The sequence below is a fragment of the Ailuropoda melanoleuca genome, chromosome 7, assembly GCF_002007445.2.
Source record: "Ailuropoda melanoleuca isolate Jingjing chromosome 7, ASM200744v2, whole genome shotgun sequence".
Classification (NCBI taxonomy): Eukaryota; Metazoa; Chordata; class Mammalia; order Carnivora; family Ursidae; genus Ailuropoda; species Ailuropoda melanoleuca.
The window spans coordinates 7082496-7108877 of NC_048224.1; the positions used below are offsets into that span (position 1 = coordinate 7082496).

At 39.4% G+C, this 26382-nt stretch overlaps 1 long non-coding RNA gene across 1 annotated transcript in view; it reads left to right on the forward strand.

Moving 5' to 3' along the window:
* The first annotated feature begins 21201 nt into the window (after nucleotides 1–21201).
* Nucleotides 21202–26382, forward strand: part of LOC117802966 — a 43468-nt gene continuing 38287 nt past the window's right edge. Inside the window, exon 1 of the long non-coding RNA XR_004626450.1 lies at nucleotides 21202–21324. This is a non-coding gene — a long non-coding RNA (uncharacterized LOC117802966). The remainder of the gene's footprint in view (nucleotides 21325–26382) is intronic.

Sequence of the window (26382 nt, forward strand, 5' to 3'; positions counted from 1 at the left end):
GTAATAAAGATCACCTGAGGGAAAGTCTGGAAGAGTTGATGCTCTGAGAATTTATTATTTTCAGAGATTTCAGCATCTCCTCCGGCTTTTAGGGAAAGACATGATGGGTGAAACTAAAAGCCAGACATTATTTAACCCCTCTGTTCTAGTTAGCCAATAGAGAAAATGCAGCCCAACACACTTTGTCAGTTTAGAAATAATACTCAAAGCGTGACTTAAGAAAATTAATACAACTTAGCGCGAGTCATGCATAAATAAAAATCTCAATTCTATTTAATTTCCCTTCTATAGAAAAGCTTTAATTTGCGTTAGTTGGGAGCATGAATTTTGTTTAAAAAATTTCCACGGCTTCATTCAGTGGAAAGTAAAAAAAAAAAAAAATTAATCTTCATAGACTTAAAATAATCATGTCTCTTTATACTCTTCATCATAATTAATAAAAGTAGGAAAAATTCAATATTTATTTTGAAGCCAATAGGTGGTGCTATAAATTTCTATATTTTGTAATATGCTCTTTTAGTTTCCCACTCCTCAGTGGCATTAGAAATTTCCTTAATTATCACAGTAGGATTTCTCATGGCCTCCCCCCAAAATATAAAGAAAGGAAGAAAAAAGACTGAATTGAGTTTCCCGCTCAGTTAACAACTGTGCTATGTCTCTTTCCCATTGGAAAATCAATGATAGCTCAGAGTAAAAACTAAAGTGAAGGGAATCTATACAATTTTTGGCAGGAAAGTATATTTATGGAGACATACCCATTTATAACTCTCTATAGTTTTTCCCCCTTAATCCTTCCACTAACGGGAGTGCCTGGAGGAACATAATTTTAATATTTAATTTAATATTTCACTCTATGAACTATCTTAAGGTGTTAGATTTAGGTAAAATGCAATAACCACAGTATCATGAGACCACAACTGTGTAATCATGGGCTCCCAGAACCACAGAGCACAAGAGAATCTCAGAGATCAGGTAGCCGCAGATGAGACAATGGACAGAACACACGTTGAGAGTGCTAGAAACAGGCACTTGACGGTTGTCACCATGGGAACCAACATGTTTCTGGTCTAAGGCCAAAAAAGTTGTGAAGGTTCAAAGACACTGAAAAATTAAAATCCAAATTCCATTTTGACTTTCAAGTGTCAATAGTCATTTCAAACTGAGGCATTTCATTGATGTGGACCTTGCAGATAAAAATCTAAATCCTTTCCCTTCCCTTAGGAAAGCTATGGAAGTCCTTTGCAGTTTTACAGGTCTGTAGATCTCCGTGTGTGTGTTTGTGTGTGTGTGTGTGTAGCTGATATACTAGAGAAACATAAGAAGTTCAGTGAGGTCTCGTAAAAATGCCATAAAAAGACTATGGCAGTTGCAACTAGCTCCCACTCAACCCTATCATTCCTCAAACATCTGGGCGATTTTTACCTCTCTTCTTCCAGATGTTTTGGTTTCCTGCAGAAATAGCCTCAAACGCTTGTCAGTATTGAATGAGCAGCCTAGTTACTTACTGGAAGACGTGTCTGTAGAAGACATACTAATTTGCATATGATTATACTTTGTGCAGCAGATGAAGTTTCCTCCTTCCCACTGGGAGCCCTTTCTGGGCTGGCTAGTTATTTCCTGCTTCCCTCAGCCTTGTGCTTCTTGGCCCTTTGGGGGTCAGGCTGCTTCCTCCTGGCTTCCCTGGTAGGGATGGGACAGAACCAACCATTAAATAGTCATTTTTACATTCACACTAAACATTTCATAATATTTAGGATATAAGAGAGAGGAAGGTATGGCTCAAGAAGAGAAGCAACTATCTTTTAGGAGAGAATAATAAGAACATGGTATCTAGAAAAGGGACTTGAGAGTCTTGTTCCACACGGCACTACACAAAATTCATGGGGGGGGGCGTTACTTTCAAAACAGGGCACTGCATTCTTAAAAGAGTTTTGGCAAATTAGAGTACAACGGAAAAGGAGTCATGAGAATTTTGAAGAGATATGATAAGCCACATGAAAAGTACTTTAAGGAATTGCAAACTTTTAGGCTGAATAGGAGACTGTTGGTGAGGATGCAGTAGGGCTGGATATGCTAACTGCCTCCTAGTAATGGATGAGCTGTCATGTGGAAAAGATACTAAAGTGATCTGATGTGATTTCAGAATGCTCACGAAGGACTGATTGAAAGACATTGTCATTTAGTATCTCATTTTACTGTCAAGATATTAGCAGTCGATGTAGATAGCTTTCTTTCACTATTATAAAGTGAAATACAACAGAATGAATACGGGCTATGCAGTGAAGTAAAATCGATTTAAGTAATCATGGTATGGTTTGGCTCAATAGCAAAAAGAACCTTCTTAAAATTCAGCTATGCAATCAATATCAAAAACCTGATGTTCCAGGTAACTATTCTAGACACTGGAAAGAGAGCTGTGGACAAAATAGAGTTCTTGCTTTCATAGTGCTTTCATTCTGCGGAGGATGGAGTTGGTGAGCAGAGAAACAAAGCTATAACAAAAGTCAGAACGCGCAAGGTGCTCTTAAGGATAAAGTGGTGGGGGTGCTCATTTGGATAGAGAAGTTGGTTAGTCCTGTCTGCGTGTGGAAGGGAAGAGGTGGGAGGTGGGGGTTAATGAGAACCTGTCTGGGAAAATGTTTGAGTAGAAACTGGATAACCAATTGCAGGGGGTGGTGGAGAATGCAAAGCATTAGCCCTTATTTGTTTCTGTGCTTGGCTACCCCATTAGCTTATGCATTCATTTTGAGCGTGGGTAACGTCTTAACCATCTTGACATGAGTAACACAACAGACTATATGTCAGTGCTTCATCAAATCCTATGGGGCAAAAGCTGTACAAGAACTTGGGCGTTAGATAAGATGTATAATCCCAAATCCTGCCCCGACTTAGATAATGTATGGTCTGTTTCCTTCGTAAGCATTCACCCTCTTCCTTTTCTTTGTCCTATTCTATCTTCCCCTCTCTTTTGCAAGCCCTAGACAAGGGAGTACGAGAGGCGAAGATGGTAAGAACTTCAGTGATGGGGTTGGTCAAGGGAAGTGTGGGGAAGATAAGGTTGCCCAGAAAATCACCTACTTCCTCTGGTGCCAGTACTTTCAATGCAAGAGTAATTCAACTTTTTGGGGGGAAGAAAGGCGGGTAGGCAAGGGGACACAACTTGCTTAGTTAGAATTAGATTCAGCTGCATGGAAAGGAAATCTAAGTTAACTATGGCTTAAACATTAAAGGTTTTATTCTTTTATAAAAATCCCAGAGGTTGGACATTCAGGGCTGGTAAAGCAGTTGCATAAAATCTTCAGAGAATAAACATCCTTTGAAGTTTCCATTATACCCAGAGTGAGGTTCTCTCATCTATCTGGTCTCAGAGGTTACTGGAGGGCCAGTCAACATCGTATGATTTTGAACTTAGAAAAATGAATGCTAATATCTGAATGACTTTCATCTGTTATATATATCGCAGTTTTTGTCTAATAAATTAATTTTGGCACTCAAGAACTTGGAAAATTGCTAATCTCTTTTACAGACAGGGATACTGAGGGCCAGAGAAATTAAGTGCCTTGCTTGGGACTCCACAGGGTCAAAATGAGAACTCAAATCACCTAATGACATCTGTGCCATTTCCACTGGTAGGAGAGTCAGTATCTTTCCCAAACCACATAGAAATAGAAGAGATGAGGCACTGCACATGACAGAATCCATCCACCACACCAGACATCTTCAGTGTTGAATAAATATTACCATCCATTTGAATGGTGAAGAATTTTGGAAAACAAGGGGAGATAACTGTCTTCAGCAACACCGCACTGTTTTGGGCAACGACTTTACACCACTGACAACATGAGAAAGTATAGGAGGAATTACATGAGGATAATACTGATGTTCCTTCAAGAACGTGAGATTCAGTTACCACACCAATCTGTTCTAAAACATTGCTGTTTCACCCTTCTTTCATTTTCTTATTTCAAAGAACTTTCAAAGATGTTTGGAGTAAATTGTGCCCATTAGCTATACAACCATGAGGATGTAGGACAATTGATTTGGTAAAAGTGGGAAGAAATTGCTTCCTCCTTATACCAAAACTACTAGAGAAAATCAGTGCTTTGTCTTTATATCCAAGTGATGCAAGCTATTAACATGGAGCCTCCATGAAAATCAGGCAAAATTGCTTCAAATCAGGGTTGAATATGTTGGAAACTGAGCAATCTGCCAGAATCAGTTCCTATTTTGTGCGTAGTTGAACTGATTGAATTACCATTTGTGCCTAGAACCACAGAAGCCCAGGAGACTGGCGCCCAAACCACGAACAATGGTTCTTTGTCTAAGGAGAGCCCATGGTTGGGTTTTTATATGCCAACATGTGTGATTTCAATGTATAGCAGAATGATTAAGAATTCAGCTCTGTTCCAGAGCAGATCATGCATCTGTCTATTGTCTCCAAGCCCAGCCCCTTATTTATGAACAGAACATTCTACTACATGTGAAGGCATGGAAAAGTCTTGTGCATTTTCTCAATTATTTCAAAGTGCAAATTCATCATCTCTGCGATGTGTTCCCTCTTCATTTCAGAGCATCTAACGTGAACCAAATTCTCCCATTTACAAAAGCATAGTGTGAAAGTAGATGAAGCTGGCAGGATTCACAGCATCACCACTTTGGGATCTGCTGGAGAAACCAGGCAAGGGAAGGTGATAGCCAGGTGACACCGTTGGAGTGATTCCTTCCAGGGGCTGCACATCTGGGTTGTGCGGCTGCCAAGGATAAAGCATGTGCTTCGATTAGATGCAGCTAAGAATTAAAACGTGGAGAAGCAGAACATGTTCTGCAAAATGCCAATAATGTAAAAATGTTCAGGGTGAGGGGCTGACTCCTAAGCATGTGTGTGTGTGTGTGTGTGTGTGTGTACCAGCAGTCTGCAATATCGTGTGTTCATGTTTCGGAATAATAGCATCTGGTCTCTTAAACACCAGTTATACCATGGGCCCAGGAGGCTTAGGTATGCTTCATGGGAAAAGCCCACTTTATGTGTACCGGGAGAACAGTGAAACAGCAGTTTGTCAGAAGGTCTTTGCTTAGAATTAACATAGAGCCGTGGCTGGCTGATTAAATAATATTAAACGACATTTCTTTTCTCCCTAAATCCATCTGGGCTTTGGGCTCATGGAAGGTGAAGAAAAATGTAACCTTCTAAGAGACTCAGTTATTCTTCGGATGTCGTAAGCATTTAACAATTATTCGGTTAACACGTATCCTCTGTTAAGGGGGTACATTTCAATGTATATGCACATTTCAGTGTGTAACAATTGCACTGCTCAAAAATAATGTCGTTTATTTCCCCCACCAACTTTCAATCAGCAGGAGGACGATAAAAATCACATAGTAGAGCCCAGAGTTGATCAGCATAAGTGACTAATGAGCCCCGTAAATCTGACTTCCTTTGCTCATTACTAATGCTCTTTAGATAGCTCATATTCGAATTCAGAGACCGGGCGCCTAATGACTAGACGAAGTGTAGGATTGTTGAATGAGGGAGTCCGTCTGGGAGATTACGTACCAACAGCCTCGATGGCTGAGGTACCTTAAACCTTATATGTTTATTTTTATAATAAATACCCGGCCTGAGTGAGAGGCAAAGAAACTTTGCCTCGCGTTACTGCATTTTGTGTTATGACATGATTCTACCATCATCTTTCATAGCTACAAGGGTCTCCACACAGCCACAGAAACAAAATGGATGACTTATCTTGGCTTATGAGCCAGGAACGGAAACAGCAGTTCCTGTATATATTCTTAGAGCCTTGGCCCTACCATAATATTAAAGAGTAAGGAAAAATGGGATACAGCACATAGTTTCTATTCCCTTTACTATGACTCTCATAGAAATCAGGGCAGGTGGCTTGAAATGGTAGCAACAGAATTATATATTATTTGAGTTGTAACGACCAAATCTCAGAGCTAGAAGGAAACTTGGAGATTTCCAGCCAACCTTTCTTATTGTAGATGAGAAACTCAGGACCTAGAAAATTTATCCTTTGTTATCTCTAGAAACTAGAGTCTGACATCCAAGCCATGATTCCCATGGTTTTGTGCCCCCTTTCTGCCCCATTGACTCATTAAGGCCAATAATATGTTCTTAAATAAAAATAAGGTTTGGTTGTGTTCTGCTATGCAGATCATTGTTTTTGGTCAAACCTCCAAACTTAACTTCCATCTGGTTTCTGCTTCCAAACTCCTTGATGCCACCCAATTCTCTTTGGTTTCCAGGAATTTTACTTTTTGTCCATGGTTGAAAGTCTCCAATCTACAAACACTACAAAAATCTTGTTTTCAGCCTGAAAATTCTCTAAGAAGAAGGGGAACCCCCAAAGAAAGGCAAATTTCCAGGGTAGTTGTCAAGATTTTGATTGGCTCCACAAAGGTTTTGTGGCATCTGGACAAAAGAGACTTCTGAATTTCAGCCTTTTATTCACTACAACTGCTCCTCTGGAGACCTTTGTTTAGATGACAGTCAGCCCCCCAGAGGGTCCTTTCCCCCTGGGGCCACAGAAGGAAGCTAGCTGCTCTTGAGCCCTCTGGCCGCAGACCCACACTTGTAGAATCAGATATAGTTTAAGGGCTCTGTAGTGCTCCACAACATGGGGGTCACATGACGTGTTACAGTGTGGAGTGGCCTAGTGTTACCATTTGGCTTCGAAATGTGCAGCAAAAATCCATCAACCATTTCTACATCTAATAAGTAATTACACACACGTGTGCACACACGTACACACACTTGAATTTTTATTTGTTGTAAACTAGATAGGTTCTTCAAGCACATAGAAAAAAATGAGTCTTAGTAGAAGTCTTCAATTGGCCATTTGCTTCTTATTTGTTGCAAAATGAGCACAACACCAGCAGCAATGAAATGGGAAAGCCCTGGTATCCTGCTCTGAGAGTTGCCTTTTTGCACAAGAAGCATTTTCTGGAGTTGCTTTGAATTGGCCCTTAGACACCACTTCACTGTTAATGCTGCTGAGATGTGGGAGTTTACAGTGAAGTAGGCTCAACGTCCATGCATTTTGCTTTATACTGAAAAAGATCTTGTGTGGGTTTAACCAAAGGATTGCGCTAGTGTTCACAGTCCATATTTTTATCTGCTTTACAGTCCAAATGGGATTCTGAAGCTCGTCGAGCCACACCTTTGACCCTGGATCATCTACAAGGGGCTGCCCAGGGACACGATCACATCACAGAATTTCGGAAGTATCGCTAGGGATGCCACCTTGATGATTCACACCTGGTTTCAAAGTTTGCAGCCTGTCTCCAATTTTTAAAAAATGCACTTTAAACAGGAGATAGTCATTATTGAGTGGTTAACTAGGGAAATTTGTGTTCCATCATTCCCTGCTTAGAAGGACAGGAGCAGCACAATGTCAGGTGTGCAGTGCGAGCATCTGATGGCACATCTGCGACCAGAACTGAGGGGTCAGAACCCACATATGCAAATCCTATGAAGGCAAGCCTCTGATCGCTTGAAAGAAAGTGATATTGTTAGGTTTCCCAAGAGAATTTTTTTGGCAGGAAATATAAATGGAGAGGGACAAATTTAATATCTTTATAAGCTTTGTAGAAGTCTAGGTTGCATTTTCTGAAATTTTGCCTTATGATAAGGGCTAAGAAAGAATTCTCGATATTATTTTAAAAGGGCCATTACACAATTTTATTTGCTCTTCCCACATATGTAAAGATAAAATGATATTTGCAAAATTTTGAGAATGAGATAATGGTTTCAAGAATTTGCAGAAATTTCAGATGTGACTTGTAAGGACTGTTCGTAATGGTTCGAATTTGTCTCAAAGGCCATTGGTTGAGAATTTCATCTTTATACTATAAGCATTTTTGTATAGTATCTATATCTACATCTTATATATATCTGTATATATGTATCTTATACTATTAGTACTTTTATACTGTGTTTTAAAAGATTTTTCTTATTTATTTGTCAGAAAGAGAGAGAACACAGTAGGGGGAGCAGCAGGCAGAGGGAGAAGCAGTCTCCCTGCTGAGCAGGGAGCCCGATGTAGGGACTCAATCCCAGCACCCTGGGATCATGACCTGAGCCAAAGGCAGATGCTTAACTGACTGAGCCACCCAGGGGTCCCCACCTTGATACTTAAAAAGGCTTAGTAAAGAACCACAATTTCAAATCCTTAGTAAACAAAATGATGTATAATCTCACCAGAATTTCAGAATGCAAAAGTCTCAGAAGACTTTTTGGAATTAGGATAAGCTTTGAAGAAATTTCCCAAATTTATCATAACCAATAGGAATAAAAATGTCCTCAGCTAGAGAGAGATTCAACTCTCTAGATTAGCGAGTCTGTTAAATTCAGCTAGTAAATTAATTTTATATTCTCTAATAATTAGCTTTGTTAATCTTGTGCCACAAGAGACTTTCTATTCATGGAATCACAAATGGCATTTGTTGAAAAAATTCTCGCTCCAGTGGAATCTAACCCAGAAATAGACTCTATATTATAATCTGGCCAAATTTGTTTAAGGTGGTGGGAGGGTGGGGCAAATCACAGGAGGTTTAATTTTCTGGAAAAGGATCCTGTGTCTCCCACCACCTTCTAAATGGCCACCATAGAAAGCAAAGGCAAAGACCGACTATTGGCACACTGTCTCTCTGTCTCTGTCATCTGATTTGATCCCCAAGTCACTCATTGAAATTAGTGCAGCTGACAGCTGGTTTTGATTGCGAACTATGACATTAAAAGCAATAGTAGCAGCCGGCCATTACCAACAGTGAACTACCTTTTCCTGTAGAATGGAGAGCTAATTACTTGTCTTGAGATTTCTTCCCCTCTTCAAAGGAAGTCAGTTTGATTCCTCCAAAGTTATCAAGCATAGAAGAACTCTGCCCCCAAATCAGGACTGCGCTTTTGCATTTTCCCCATGATTTCTGAGATTTTCACTGTTGTTACTCTGGTCTTCATATCCTGTTTTGCTGCTTCCACTTAGGCATGCCAATTAAAGAAAGATATGGTTTATTTAAAAAATATGGTCCTAGTGCTGACTGTAAAGAGAGCTCTTAAACAGGCCTGAACTCTTCATCAGGATTAGCTGAATGTAGTAAGTAAATCCCATGTTGAATGGTGACCTTGTAAAGTCTCCAAAAAGCGGGGTTGTATTGGGCTTTGTAGCAGCTTAAATGAAACAAACCTGCTTCTTCCCTTGGGTCTCACCAATCGTGGACCAGGCTATGTAATGGGCAAGATGCCCACTTTAAGGGGCTGTAAGAAAAGTCTAATGCGGTGGTTCCCAAAATGTGGTCCTGGACCAGCAGTAGCAGCAGCACTTGTTAGAAATGCACATTCTTAGGTCCCAGACAGCCCTGACACGGGGCTCAGCACCCAGTTTTAATAAGCCCTTCTGTTGATTCTGATGCAAGCTAGCACTGAGAACCACTGGTCTAATGCATCAGTAATCTTTCTGTTGACACTCATGGGCTTAAGCCTGATTTAACTTCACTTAGGGGGAATACCGAATCCTGGATTTCAAGAAGAGTTTGGTGGGCAGATAAGGCAACAGCAAAAAAGCACCAGCATATCTTAACTATATATGAACAGCTTGATATTTAGACACATCTCTCTCTCTCTTAGCTATGCACATATCGGCTGATAGATTCTAAACCATTTATTCATTTAACAATATTTGTTTCTACATATCAGACACCATCCCAGAAATTGAGAGTACTGTGGTAGGCAAAATAAACTAAGTCCCTGATCACATGCTGTTTATAGTATAGTAAGGAGAACTCCAAGCCAATAAGCAAGTGAATGCATGAAGTGGGAAAAAGGGGATAGGGAGTGACAGGGTAGGGATCGGGTGCTATTTTGGATGAGCGGGTTAAGGAAGTATAGATAAGTCCTGAGCCCTGTCTCGTGTCTTCTCAATCATCTTTCTTATTTCACTCTTTGTTGCAATAGCCAGATTCACACAGGCATCATTTAACAGCACCTTGACTTACTTGTACCTTGTATCTCTACTCTCTGTTCAGGGGCTTCTCTGCCCCACTGCATTTATCACCTTTCATCATTCTGGGATGTGCATGAGCTCACTTGCTCAAGGAAAGTAAATTCCATTCAGCAACTTTTGACCAATTAGAAAGACATCTGGTAGATAAATACTTGCTTCTTTCTCTTCTTAACAGACAATTCTGTGGAGCATTCTTCATGATCCCCAGAGGGACCTAGCCAGACTGAGCTCTGGTTGCCTTCAACATTACCAGGTTACTAATGCACCCTGGGTTGAGCTTTCTCTCCTTCCTCCCTGACTCCATTACTTGGGATCAATTTTTCCCCCAAACTACCTACATTCAAACCTTCGTCTCAGGCTCTGCTTTTGGGGAATCCCAGGCTATGATGGTGGACCTCTATGATAAGGTGGTATTTCAGTAGAGGTGTCAGAGACATGAGGAGGGAAGTCACACAGATATCTTGATGAAGAGTGTTTCAGATAAGAGCAAATTCTGTGAGGCAAGAATGTGTTTGGTATGTTCTAAGTTCAAAATGAAGCCTATGTGGCTTGTGTGTAGTGAGCACGGGGGAAGGGGGGAGTGCAAGGAGATAGGGTGTGAGGGAGAGCAGGATGCCTGATCACGTGGGGTCTTGTAGGCCATCAAAAGAATTTTGGCTTTCGTTCAGAGAGAAAACGGAAGCCAATGAGGGATTTTGAGCAGAGGAAGTACATGGATCTGAAAGATGTCTTGAAAGGTTCACTTTGGCTCCTTTTTCCAGAAAAGAGTATAGTAGAATCAACAGCAAGACCAGTTAGGAGACCTTTGGCATAATTCAGGCAACTTGGACTATGGTGGTATCAGTGAAGGTGATAAAATGGCAGAACTGACCCTTGGATTGGATATGGAGTAAAAAAGAGGAATTGAGGACATCTCCAAGTTCTTTGTGTAAATAATTGGAATGAAAATATAAAAGCATCCAAGAGAGCATACCTGAGCGAAGTGGAGGGAAGCTGAGTTGAAGTAAAGGAAACTACAAACAAGTTAAATCATATTCTGGTTCATCAGTAAAAATCTAATAGCTATGGCCATTGGAGAGTCTGATATTTTTCTTAGTCTATAAACTATACATGGACACTGTCCAGAATGATAGAAATTAAGCCTCCATCTTTTCCTAGGGCATAGCAGACATCAGCACAGTAGACAAATTCTCAAATAATATTGCATCAGCTAATCTCCATTAATTATTATATTTAATCCCTAAAATAACTTGTGTTAAATGTATTTATTTTCATTTTATAGATGATGAAATTGGCAAGGGGCATAGCTAAGCAACTTTTCCAAGGTCTCGCTGCCTAAAAAGGGCAGATGTCAGATTCAAACCCGGGTCTTCCTGACTCAACTTATTTCTACTCTTAACCACCAGTATCTCCTTCTCTCCTTCCCATTTCTAGCATAATGACTCGTCAAACCTAACTCCTTCACTCTTGCCAGTGTACCTGAGATTCTAGGCAGGTTCAGCATCAGGTGTAAAACAGTTTTACCTTAAATCCCCACCATAGGTAATTATCCCAAATTGGTTTTCTTTCACCATTTTCCTTTACCCCTTTATCACCTGTCTTTACAATCTTCTAAGATATTTTTATCTTTTCTCATTTCAATACATTTTTTTAAAGACTTGACTATCAGAGGTTAAATCTTTGATGAGATGAATTCAAACAACTCTGCAGTGGAATAATATGTGCCAGTTGACATAACGTATAGATTGGTTGTGACTCCACCTTGTCCCCTTTCTTCCTAATAATTTGCAGTAGGGGTCAGTTTCCCTCAACTAGTGGTTCGAGGTCACTCCTTGTATTTATGTTCCACTCAGAAGGCTGCAGTGAGTCCAGCAAGAGCTCTAACCAAAGAATTTCTCAGGACAGGCTGGATACCAAAAGATACCTACTCATAGGGAACCATGAATACAAAGGCAGAATTTAAGTTCTAGTCCAAGAGAAGAGCTCAGGCCATAGCCAGAAAACCAAAACCAAGTTCAGTACTAAAGAATGTAATAAGGTTGTAAACAGGAGATTGTGTAATGAGGTCATAAGCCAAAAGGATCAGAAACACATGGGGTTTAGTGTATGAAGTAGGTTAGGACAAGTGGCTCAGGACTAAGATTGTGACTGATCAGAGGGTATTGGAAACCTGTTTTTATGTGATGCCAGCTGCTTGGTACAAGGATAGATTTAATGGATTAAAAGCCTGGAAACAAGATCTTGTTCCTAAGTAGGGGTATTATAGGAACTATAGGCTAATTGCTTACATGTTCATCATCCAATTAGCTAGGGTCAGCTCTGACAGCTCTTTCTCTGTAAATATCTTCACCCTGTTGATTCATTCATTCTTTCACTGTCGTGGGCATTTTCAGACATGCATTGAGCATTTGTTCTGCCTTGAGTACTCTATTTTGAAGCAAAACTAGAGCTAAAAAGATGAATTGGCATAGTCCTTGTTCTCAAGGAGTGTTTAGTTTTGTTTGGAAATAGATTTAAAGCAAATAATGAACAGAAATGACATGATATGATAATGCTCTGATGAAAGTAGGTATGAGGCTCAGTGAAACGGTAGAGTACCATGCTTCTAAGTCAGAGATGGCGTCACGGAGAAGGTCATCTTGAGCTGATTTGGAAGCATAGTCAGAGTTTGCAGACGGAGGGAAGTACAGGAGGAGTGGCATAGGAGCAGGTTTTCCAAGCAGGGAGACCTGCAAATGCTGAGGAATCATCAAAGAAGTTGGTATTGCTCTGTAGTTAAGGACTGGTGGTGGTCTGGGCAGGGAGGTTAGCAATGGATGAGGCTGGAAAAGCTGGGGAGGGTGAGATCATGAAGGGGGTTGTGCTCCATTCTACTGAGTTTAGATTTTATCAGGTGGATGACAGCGAGTCACTGGATGATTGTGTGGACGGGAACCACGTGAACTGAAATTCAGGGAAAATCTTCCGAGGGCAGTCGTGGACTTTTGAGCTGTCCTTTTGAGTAGGTAAACAAGCAATTACTAGGTGGAGCTGTAGTGACCAGAGACCCTTAAAGGGGCATCACAAGCAAAAAACAGAGGACCCCCTTTCCCAAGGAATTGAGAACATTATAGATGAAAAAGCTTAGAACCATGCCAGCAATAGTGCTTCTTTTCCTAGGTTTTCTTTGAGCCAATAGTGGGTTTGAAAAATACCACCGATAGATTTTTCTAAATTATTTTTTCTTTTCCAATAATTTAAATAAATTCACTTCTTTTTCTTTAAGGCCCTAACAAAAATCTCTCTTAAAGAAAACCCATGAATTTTTTTCCTATTAATTTTTGACTTGTCAGAAAAAGTACTTCTTTGTCTGAAGGAAGCATTTTCTAAAAAAAGTTTTTTTTCTGGACATGGGTCACCGAGTCTCTTGCCCCAAGTACCAAGGGTGTACCGTAATTCCTGGCTCTAATAGTTAAGTGTTTTCCTTAAGGCGAAAGTAGTAGGCGTATTTACCCCCATTTTCCTAAGGGAAGTGTAAATATCACTCCCAATTCTTTCTAGGCCGGCTTTAATTGAAGAAGAAAGTAAAGCAACATTCACTGGGGAGGAGGTTGAGTGACTATGTTTCCATAAATAATACATGCTTTAAGGATTTGGTCCTTTGAATCTTCTAAGGGCAAATACTGCCTGTAGTCCTGATTCTTGGATCAAAGATCCTTCAGGCCAGAGACAGCATCTTATCCCTCCTTCTGTTGCTTCCCACCGTACCATATTCATGGCAGGATCTCAGTACTCTTAGCCCTTCCTGAGAGTGATGAAAACCTGTGGGATGTGGGGAACAACTCTGTGATGGTCAACCCAGGGCTTCCCTAACTTGCTTGATGATAAAATCATCTGGGGCTTTTAAAGCACCGACTCTGGAGCCCCATCCCAGACTCCTAGATGAATTAGGATCTCCCAGGGAAAGGGGTCTGAGAATCTGTACAGATAGCAAGTATCCCAAGTGACTCCCAGAACTGGGCAAGTTTGGGGTATACAGGCTTAATCTATCTTCACTCTATAGGAGGTATAAATTTTTGGGAGTAAGTTGGAGAAGATATACTAAGAGTCAAATATAGAAACAATATTTTTAGTTGCAATTATGACCAGAAGGCCAAATCTTGCCTGTTTTTGTAAATAAGGTTTAATTGGAACAAAGTCACATCTATTTATTTATACATTGTCTGTGGCTGCTTTCATGCTTCAGCAGAAGAGATGAGTAATTACAGCAGAGACCATATGGCCTACAAAGCCTAAAATACACACTATCTGACCCTTTACAGAATCAGTTTGTTGACCTCTGATCTAGAGCACATGGTGTACTTAAGAAAGAGCTTACCAGTAATAGTACGCAATATACAATAATAATTGCAATAGCAAGTCACCTTTACCATAACTTTTTTAAACCTTAAAAATCCTATTTTCCATCCTGTTCATTGTAAATGTGAGATGTGAATGCTTGTTGGGATGAGATCTTATTTTATAATATATGGTCATGTCATGTCTATCTCAAACACCTTAATCAATCTTCCACTGCCAATGAAATCTAATTCATAACATGGTATTCAGAACTCTCCAGTATCTGGACCAACTTCCAACCCCTTCTCCCATTAACATCTCTGGCACACCATGCCTCTTGTCAAACCATATTTCTGGCTGTTTCTGGCATCTAAGTGTTACCAACTTTTTGCTGTTCAAAATCCAGACAAAATCTTCATGCATAAAGACTTCCCATTTCTCTCCCATGATATTTAATGTATACCACTAGTATTAAGCTTTCTCTTCTTTTAAGATTTTATTTATTTATTTGAGGGTGGGAGGGAGGGAGAGAGTGAATGAGTAGGGGGCAGGGGCAGAGGGAGAGCGAGAAGCAGGCTCCCCGCTGAGCAGGGAGACAGATGCCATGCTTAATCCCAGAACCCCGGGATCATGACCTGAGCTGAAGGTAGATGTTTAACCAACTGAGCCACTGAGGCACCCATAAACTTTGTTATGTAATGGCTATTTTGTACCTACCTTATCTCCTCCAGTAAAGTAGACATGTGTTAAGAGGTGGGTTGTATTTTGATCCATTTTGTAATTTCGAATGGACCAAATACATGTAGGTGTTGCATTGTGGATATTTATGAATTGAATAAAATTCTTCGTATGTCAAAACTGACTGGATCTCAACCAACCTCATGCTCATGGGGTGAAAGCACCAAGGAGAGAAAGTCCCAGGAGCCAGGTCAAATAGACAAGGGTAGTCACTAAGGTGCTGTAGCAGGTGCTGCTGATGCTTGCCTATATCCTTGCAGAAAACTCTGGGTTACCTTGAAGCAAGGTGAGACAGATGGTGAATAAATACCCCAGCTTTCTTACTTTTAGTGGGATAGTTCTGGGCAGTGTCCCACACAGTCTCTCAGAGGTATCCTAGTGGTATGGAGCCCAGTGCACACACTCATTAAAGATCATTATCTTAGTCCAGTTGGGCTACTATAGGAAAATCCAATAGAGTGGGGGACATACAAACAATAAATAATTATTTTTCAAAGTTCCAGAGCCTGGGAAGTCCAAGATCAAGGGTTAGGCAGATTTAGTGTCTGGTGATGACCCACTTCCTGTTTCACAGACAGCCTTCTTATCACTGCTTCCTCAAATGGCAGAAGGGACAAGGGGTCTTTCTTATACCTCTTTTATAAGAACACTAATCCTGTTCATGACAAAAGAGCCCTCATGACCTAATCAGCTCCCAAGGGCCCTACCTCCAAATATCATCACACTAGAGATTAGATTCCAACATATGAATTTTGGGGAGACAAAATGATTCAGTCAATGGCAGCCATTTACTGGTTGTCTTCCTTTTCCTGTCTAATTTCTATGCTTCTTCATAGTATTTTTTGGGATCAATTTTCTAATAAACTTCTTACACCTAAATCCTTGTCTTAGGATTTGCTTTTAGAAGAACCCAACTGTGGTAGGCAACCTCTAAGATGGCCCAATGATCCTTGTTTCCTGGTACTCATGTTCTTGTGTAACCCTTCCCCCTTGAGCATAAATGGGACTTAGTAGTTTGCTTCTAATGAATAGAATATGGTAGAAGTAAAGATATGTGACTCCTGAGCTTAGGTTATAAAAAGACTATGGGTTTTTTCTGGGGAGCTCTCTTTCATTCTTTTTTGGATTGCTTACACTAGGGGAAACCGACTGCAATGCTGGGAGGCAGCTCTGTGGAGAAGTTTAGGTGAGTGAATTTCGAAGCAAATCTTGTGAAGCTGCTTACAAGCAGACCCTTCCTCAGTTGAACCTTGAGATGAACACACACCACCCAAATAAACTTTGATTCCAGGGACCATGCAGCTAAGATGCTTGTGGATTCCTGACCCACACAAGGTCAACTGTGAGATCAAAAATAATCTATACTTTTCAGCTGCTAAGTTTTAGAATAATTTTTTATACAGTGGTAGATAAGTAGTACACAATCCAAGACGATGGTGTAAATCAGTGGTATTAGGGTTTTAGCTGAGAGACACTTTCTCTTATCTTTTTGACCAGACTAAGTCCTCATGCTTTATGCACCCAGGGCACCCTGTACACCTTCCTTAGCACCTACTATACTTGTGCCCTGTTGTTTAAAATTTGCCTTCCTAACCAGACTATAAGCTCTATGAGGACCACTACCCTCCTTCTTAGTCTCTATTCCCAATGCCTTTAAGAATTATTAATTAAATAAGTAAAGCTTTAAGTTCAATTGGTTTTATATGCAATTAGTAGAAACTCAACCACTTGTGTAGTAATAAAATCTGGAGATGGATTGTCGGGTGCGTCAAGATCTTGGAGCTCAAATTATGTTATAAGAATTCCATATCACTCTCACTCTCTATCATTTTGTCTTTGTCTTTTTCTCTGTTACTTCCCCTCACTCTTCCCCCTCACCTTCCCACCATCCTATGGATCTGCTCTCCTTTGGCAGCTTCATTTCCAACCAGACTTTTCCCGGAAAAATAGCTGCTGAAATCCTGCAGACTGAAATTCTTATAGTTGAACAAATCTAGAAGAAAGAAAGCACTTCCTCAGATGTTCAGAAAATGCCCTGAAATTGAATCTTTCTGGTCTATCCTGTGTCACAAGCTCAGCCATAACCAGAGGAGTCACTGTGACCAGAGAAATAAAATACACAAACTAGCTAGGCTAGGTCCAAGGTCCACTTCTGGAGTGTAAAGTGTGGGCTGTCCTACCTAAATCACCTGGATTGAAAAGGTGATTCCCCAAAAGAAAATCAAGGTGGTGTTAACAGAATAAAGGGTAATGAATGATGGGCAAAAAACAAATCCAAACAACTAACCAAACAACCAATCAAACAAAAACAAAAACAAAAACAAAATAAACAAAACAAAACAAAGACAACTAGATATCCCTGTACAGTGGGGAATCAGAAATGTGGTTGAGAATACCCAAGATCACAGTTGGAAGAAAGATAATAGCATGAGTCAAATATGGAGGACAAGATATTAACAAGCTAATTTGAGAAATTATAGATTAAGAGGAGAGTTGAAAGGACTGTAAGATATGATCATGACTAAGATAATGTACAGAGAGAATGTGTCACGATTCTCTGCCCACCTTCCTGCCCCTACCCCTCTTCTACTCCACACATGAATTCTTGGACAGTGCTTAGTGCAGACCACTGGAGGCTTAAAGGAGCTATTAAGGGATAGACAAAAAGTGATATATGATTTATATTTTTGTAAGCATATGTATCTTTCCCCAGAAATTACTCATTCACAAAAGTCATATGAATAGTCACTGCTATTATCTATGCATATTAGCACAGTGATCATTTATTTTCAGTTTTTCCTTAGCTAAACAGCTAATATAAACCATAAGTATCATGGAATGATACCAATCCAGACACACCCTAGCACTAGCTGCAAAACTGAAGTTGCAGAGTAGACATTTGGGACTCTATATGTCAGCAACTCTTCCAGGGCCCATGAAAAGGCATTAACTTGAAGAGTTACTCAATCTGAGATTAGCAGATGTTGAGCATCTGCATGCTATTCACACCCTTATTATCCTGGACATAATTAAGTTGCATTACTTCATCAGAGAATCATCACCCTGACAAGGCAGTTACATAGGGAAGGTGGTGGGTACCACTGACAACAGTATGATGGCCTTTTTGTGGTGGCGGAGAAAGAGGGAATAGTAAGAGGCATTTTGTATTTCTTGCATGTCCGTGTAGTTTCTTCAGAATGCATTTTGACACCCCTCTGTCTCAGAAACTCTAGTTCTTCTCATCCTTTTTTCAACGAGTTTTCTTCATTCTCCTCCTTGGTCTTCATCTAATACAGATGTTTTTCAACATCGGCATTAGTGACATTTTGGAACAGGTAATGCTTTGTAGTGGAGGACGGTTCTGTTCATTGCAGGATGCTTAACAACATCTCTGGCTTCTGCCCACTAGATGCCAGTAGCATCCCCAGGTATCTGGGGGGCAAAGTTGCCTCTAGTTGAGAACCACTGGCCTAATGCTACATACCTTCCTGAGGTGATAGAATTCATAACACTGGCTTTAACTGTCATCCTTGCTGATGGTTCCCATATCTGTATTTTTGTCTCACCACTCCTCCAATAGGACATCTCCATCTGACTGTTCCTTTCACACATACAATCGAACCTATCTAAAACTGAACTTTCTTCTTTCCCCAAATCTCCCTCTTGTCTTCATCCCCACCTTCTCCTCCTCCTTTCTTCTTTGTCATCTTAGTTATAGGCGACACTCCACCTCTACTTTGCCAAACTAGAAATCTCTGGGTTATTCTTTAATTTTCTTGATAACATATATTCAGGAGCAGATATAGGTTTTGTGAGATCTAAAGCTTCTACAGTTTGAGGAAACTTACAAATCAGATACAGGGACTTGGAAGGGGCTGGTGCAAATGGGGGAAACTGAAGCCTATATTTTGTTGGTTTAATTAATAATCCACCTTTGTATTGACTATTTTAATAGAAATAAAGGCAATTTACTCCTGTAAATCATTTTTATCCAATGAAAAGATCAATGGGGTTCCATGATTAATTGAGGAAAATGTTATCGAATAAAGAATAATTTTTGTACAATGTCTACCATGTGTCAGAGATATGAAGCATTTTTTTTCTCATTTAATTTCCTTTGCTACCTATGAGGAAGGCATTAATCTACTATTGTGGTTAAGAGCATCTCCTCAGAGGTCAAACTGTCTTAATCTGACATTGGTTTTGCTGATCTACCATGTGACTGCACAAATCACTTAGCCAATTGGAATGTCAGTGTCTTCAACTATGAAATGCAGATAAATTTTAGTGCCACTGCACTGAGATGTGAAAAATTAAATTAGTTACTATGTGAAAGACGCTCAGAAGAGTGCATAAAATATAAGAAAGACATTATAGGGGCCCCTGGGTGGCACAGCGGTTAAGCATCTGCCTTTGGCTCAGGGCGTGATCCCGGCGTTATGGGATTGAGCCCCACATCAGACTCCTCCGCTATGAGTGCTTCTTCCCTCTCCCCCTCCCCCTGCTTGTGTTCCCTCTCTTGCTGGCTGTCTCTATCTCTGTCAAATAAATAAATAAATAAAATCTTAAAAAAAAAAAAAGAAAGACATTATAAATGTTATTATTATTTTGCTGATAAGAAAACCAAGTCCCAGAAATTGAATAACTAACCCAGGTGATACAGTTAAGAATGGGGAAAAAATAGGAAATTGAACTTGAAAGCTCAGGCTTTTTCTACCACCAGTTCCCCACTATAGCTTTCATGGGTTTTGGGAAGGATTACATATGTTACTACTGGTTCAATTGCTTTACATATTGCTACACCAATATGCGGAGATTGTAAGGAAAAATCAAAAACAAAAAGAAACTAGAAAGTGGATGTTTGGGGGTTTGGTTTTAATAAAAAACAGTTTGGAATTAGAAATAATGAGAGAATTAGAAATAAATTTATACTCTGAAAATTATAAAATCTTCTTTAAAATTTTAAGAAGACCAAAATAAATGGAAAGGAATCCCATGTTCATGGATTGAAAGACTTAAATTGTTAAGATGAAAATATTCCCCAAATTGGTCTGCAAATTTAATGAAATCTCTATCCATATCCTTGCTGTCTTTCTTGCAGAAGCTAACAAACTGATTCTAAAATTCATGTTGACATGGAAAGGAACTAGAATGGCCAAACAATATTGAAAAAAAAGTGAAGTTGGATGACTCACATTTCCCAATTTCACACAATGGGAGAAAATATTTGAAAATCATATATTTGCTAAGAGACATGAATCTAGAATATATGAAGAACTCTCACCAAATTAAAAAAATGGGTAGAGAATCTGAATAGATATTTCTCCAAAGAAAATACACAAATAGCCAATATGCACATGAAAAGATGTTTAACATCTTTAGTAATTATGGAAATGTAAATAAAAACCACAATGAGATTTCACTTTATGAAATTCACTAGACTGTCTATAATAAAAAGACAGATAATCGCAAGAAATTGGAATCTTACACATAGGTGATGAGATGTGAGATGGTGCAGCAGCTTTGAAAAACAGCCTGGCTGTTTGTTACCATATGACCAAGGAATTCCACTACTTAGTATATACATATGCAAACATATGTTCACACAAAAAATTGTACGTGAATGTTCATAGCAGCACTATTCAAAATAGTCAAAAGTGGAAACCACCCAATACCAACAAACTGATGGATAAATAAAATGTGGTATATTGATATAATGGAATATTACTCAACAGTTAAGGGAAATAAAGTACTAACATGTGGCACAACATGGATGAACCTTGAAAACATTATGCTCAATAAAATATACCACTCACCTAAGACCACACATTGTGTAATTCCATTTATATGAAATGTCCAGAATAGGCAAGCCCTAGATAAACAGAAGGTAGATTAATGGCTACCTCGGTCTGGGAGAAGGGTTTGGGGAATTTGCTGAAGTTGGTTATAAATTGCAGATTCCCAATTCAGTTTTGACTGATTCAGCAGAGAGATTGCTGTTCTCACTACTGCTAGAAAGTTCAGGGAATTTCTAGCTATTAGAATCAAGGACAGCCCCTCCCCCCCACACACAATTTCCCTACACTTAGACCTCTCAGCTATCCTCAGAGAAGTGTAGGAGGAATTGCTCATTGTATTGGTCAGTCTGAGGATATAACAGAGACATGTGTTACAGACAGAATCATAATATTTTAAACATTAGCTCATCTTACCACTTCAAGACACAAATGAAGAGCCACAACTCCATAAGGTATGTATATTATTATTGTTATTATTTTCAATTGAATACGGCTTTCCCAGAAGCTGCAGAAGGAGCCAGGTAACATAACTTGGAGCACAGTTTGATCAGTGGGAACAGCATATGGGAAGGAAAGGCAGAAATATTCCATTTCCATCTCATTCCATGTACTGTTCTGAAGCTCAATAGGCTATCCAGAGATTTCCAGCCAAGTGACCAGCTGGGAATCTTAGGGGGCACCTTTACCTTGTATTTACCTCTCATGCTTCTCCACCTCACTTTTTTTTCCCTCACTTCCTCCCCTGCTCCAAATATTTTAACTGTCAATAAAGCATTAATTCTTAGGTCTTGTTTCAACTTCTGTTTTCTAGAGAAAATGGGCTAAGATGAAGATTGTCAGTGCTTATTCAGCTATTGATAAGGGAACATTCTAGTGGCAGTTTGGTTCTAGTTGTTTGTTGGTGAGTTTTCTTCGAGGTGAGAATGGCAGGATTTAGGAACCAAACCTCACCCTGAACTTCTAACTTATCATGAATGCTTTCTCTCTCCTCTGGTGATTGATCATTTTACAGGGATTTCTGCTCTATTTATTTCAAAGTGACAGTTGTGAAGTATGTGATCTTTTTGCATGCATTTCTACTTTGGGTGATCGATTTAGTGATTTTATGGAATCAAAAAAATCACCATACTTAATTCAGTAAACATTTTGTGCAACTTGTATGCAACTAGGTGTTACGGCCATAAAAGTTAGATAAAATATGGTTTCTGTCTTGCTGGAAACTCCAGTGCAGTGGTAAAACTGGACTGATATACTTTATTTTTTAAAGATTTATTTATTTATTTATTTATTTATTTATTTTAGAGAGAGAGAGAGCATATGGGGAAAGGGAGAGAGACAGAGAGAGAGAGAATCTCAAGCCACCTCCCCACTGAGCATGGAGCCCAACACGGGTCTCGATCTTGCAACCCCGAGATTATGACCTGCTGAAATCAGCAGTCAGACGTTTACCTGACTGAGCCACCTGGGTGCCCCCGGACAGGTATACTTTAATTCAAAATGACCAAAACACTGGCTAGTAGTAGAACAAATACAGAGGAATGGGAAGGTGGGAGAGTGACTAATCTCAACTGGTCAAAAAGGGTAATGATTTATAGAGTAGATGGTGATTGGTCAAGCATAGCGATATGTGTATGAATACAAAAGATAAAAGTGGGGGGCACCTGGGTGGCACAGCGGTTAAGCGTCTGCCTTCGGCTCAGGGGGTGATCCCAGCGTTGTGGGATCGAGTCCCACATCAGGCTCCTCTGCTATGAGCCTGCTTCTTCCTCTCCCACTCCCCCTGCTTGTGTTCCCTCTCTCGCTGGCTGTCTCTATCTCTGTCGAATAAATAAATAAAATCTTTAAAAAAAAAAAGATAAAAGTGGAAGAGATGTGCAATGTAGGTATGAATGAAGAAATGTAAGTAGAGAAGAAATTGCAGAGCGGATTCAAGGAAAGGGGACCCTTGGCGCCTGGAGTTCATGCGTGAATGTGCTGTGAGGTAGTCAGACTTAATATAGTGAGTAATGATGAGAAATATCCAACATCTAGCTCATCAAGAGCTGCGACTGCCAGGCTGAGAATTTAAGAAGTACAGTGAATGAATTTGGAAGACATTGGGGTACTTAGGTAAAGAGGTGATATAATCATGTCTGTGCTTTATAAAGATAACTGTGTGCATGATGAACTGGTGAGGGAAGAGTCTGCGGGCAAAAAGAGCCACTAAGAGCTTAAGGCAGCGATTCAGCTGATGCTGATTTACTGCTGTGGCCAGCATATGAATTGATAAAGAGTAGAACATAAGAAAACTTACAAGTTATTTTGTGAATTTGGGCAGGAGAAATGGAAAGTTGATTAGCAAACATTTTTTAGCTGAATTCATTAGACTGTGGTCTTAGCACAACCTCATTGTGAGGACGTGAAAATGCATTTGATCCTAATGCATATCTGGTTAAACTAGTATATAATCTTTGGTATTTTTGACCACAAGAGGGGTCATTACAAGGAGGGCATTCTCAAAAACAAAACAAAAACAAAAACACCTAATTACCTCCCCCCCAAAAACCCCAAAAAACTTGGTCTTAAAGATTTAAAAAAATTTCTAAAGGTGTTCCCCCCCGAAGTCTTTGAATATTATGTGTATATGTATTTTCTTGTTCTTATAATGTTCTGTATTGTCCATTCTCCAAAGAAATCATCTTTCCCAGAAATATTTCACTTTATCTTTTATTACAGAGTTTTTTTATATTTGTACAAATATAAGCAGAGTTGTATAAAGATCTGTAAGTGTTTACCACCCAGGTTTTTAAACTATCTGTTAATGGCCAATTTGTATCACTGACGCTCCCATACTCCACTTTACCCCACTAGTGTATTATTTGAAGCAAATAATAGACATCATCTTCTTCCATCCTTGGCTATTTCTATATGTTTCTCTAAAAGCTAAGAACTCTTTAAAAAACAGAGCTGTAGCATCTGTATACCTAAATATTAACAATAATTCTTAAAAATAGTAAGTGTTCAAATTATTTGTTTTTTCTGTTTCACTGTATGGTTTTACTGTTTCAGTCAAATCCAAATAAGGTCCCACATTCCAATTAGTTGATCTATCTCTTAAATCACTTTTAAATCTATGGGGTTTCCTTCCATTTCTTTTCTTTTCTTTTTTCTTTTCTTTTCTTTTCTTTTCTTTTCTTTTCTTTTCTTTTCTTCTTTTCTTTTCTTTTCTTTTTTCTTTTATTGAGTGCTTCCTTCTGGTTGTTAGTGATGCAAGGATCTATAGATAATCAACATCCAGAATCACGAATTCATTTGGGGCTGCAAAATGGTAATACTCTTACTGTATCATTTCTTCTTCATTTATTAGCTGGAAAAATTCTATAAAGAGAAATTTCCCCTCATCTACTATTTGGTTACTCAGAGAGATGATTGAAAATATTAAAGTCTGTTGAATATCTTGCAAGAGAGTAGAATTCCACCAGCATGCCTGCACATGTTTTCTTTCTGAAGTACTTAGATTCAGTTCCAAAGTAAGTGGAATGATGTAGACAACATCAAGATTAATTGGCTTAGGATATACAAACCTTTCCTTTTTAGTCTTACTAGACAATCTATTAGAGTATTTCTACTGAGATTTTTTCCCCCCTCAATAACTTTAGCTGTATTTAAAGTTAATGAGCTTTTACAATTCAAGCCACAGATATTTAGCCTTTGGATAACATTTGGATGAATCAGGGTGTATCTAATTACTCTGGATAAATTCTTTTTTTTTTTTTAAAGATTTTATTTATTTATTCGACAGAGATAGAGACAGCCAGTGAGAGAGGGAACACAAGCAGGGGGAGTGGGAGAGGAAGAAGCAGGCTCATAGCGGAGGAGCCTGATGTGGGGCTCGATCCCATAACGCCGGGATCACGCCCTGAGCCGAAGGCAGACGCTCAACCGCTGTGCCACCCAGGCGCCCCATACTCTGGATAAATTCTTAAGAGGCTGAGAAGATTCTTTATTCAGAACAAGCAATTTTTAAGTTGGAGTCACGTAATAGACATCATTCCAACCAATATGCAAACTACCTTTGTGAAGGAGCCTCCAGATGTGGCTGAGAATTTGAGAAATGCATGCAAAGTAAAGTGTAGAAATTATTATTCTGTCAATTCGACAACTAGAAGTCAAAAGAAGCAAAATCTATGATGTGAGAGTTTACAAAGCAATTGTAGAATAGTCGTCAGGAGGACCCTCACTCACTGACTTATCATTAGCCTGACTTCAGGCCTAACTAGGCTCAGATGTCCCAGGAAAGTCAGGAATTTGTTCTAGACTGAGGGTTTCAATGGTCTGGATGCAGTCAAGTGTCCATTCTTGAACCTGTCAGTATGATTAGGATGAGTAACTACTTCGACCCAGCCTGGTGCTTAGGGCCACTTCTAGAGCCACAAGACAGCTTCAACTCCACCAGAAAACCTACGTGGACTGAGAAAGGAGGCAAATGATCCCACCAAGGACTTTTGGGCAGTCAGTCAAAATAGATGTCTATTATATTTTGGTTTTATGGTCTTTCTACTTTAAAACTTTACTTCTACTTACCAAGCATCTTACTGAATTTTTATTTGTCTTTAGTATTTCCTTTATACAGAGAACCAGAAAAAAAAAAAAGGTATTCGACAAAGATATTGGTTGTTTCCTGAAATTTTAGTATTTTAATTTTCAACTTGCCAATGATTTCCTACACCTAATTTAGTAAATTAGCCTTCATGCAGTGACAATTATTGAAATTAAAATTTTGCAATTCTTTTCTGAGAATTTCAGTTCACGACTGGTTCTCTGTTTCGAGACAGTTGATTTATTTCAATAATTACAGCATATCATTAAGAACACTGGGGGGAAAATCTTTGCATGCATGTGTTTGCACACGCACATGTGTTTCATTAAATTGGAGGAGAAATTTAAATTTCCTCTCTACTTAAAGGTAACCACAGGAAATTCTTGAATTTTATACTATATTAATGTGATTATTTTAATTATTTTCATTAGTAGAGATATTAGAGAGGGTATTTCTAGCAGCAAAAATGGAAATAGAAAACAAAGAAGTTTGAAGCCCTACTAAAGAGGGGAGAAAAAGGATATTTTAAGATGAGAATGTATTTTGCAGAATACCAACAGGCATTTACTAAACATTTACTGGAGGTGGAAATCAGGTTGCATGTGATCAGAAAAGTTTACAGCTCTGAATTTTCAACTGGAGGAGATTCCCAATGACTTAGGTCACTCGTGATACCCTTGGAGAAACATGTTAAGTATGACAGGAGCACTGTAGTAGCTGCTGTCCTATTCTACCTGGATTTCCCCCATAAGAATGGAGCCACTGGCTCCCCCAGCTTAGGGGAATAATGGTGAATGTCTCAGAGCTGGGCAGTTCCCTAAGCTTTGCTCTGTGCTGAAGGGGGCTGCTAAAAGTTATGCTCTCTCGTGCGGGGCAGTCTGCATCCAGTGCCTGCTCATGTGGGGCTACGATTGTCTCAATTTGGGACCTC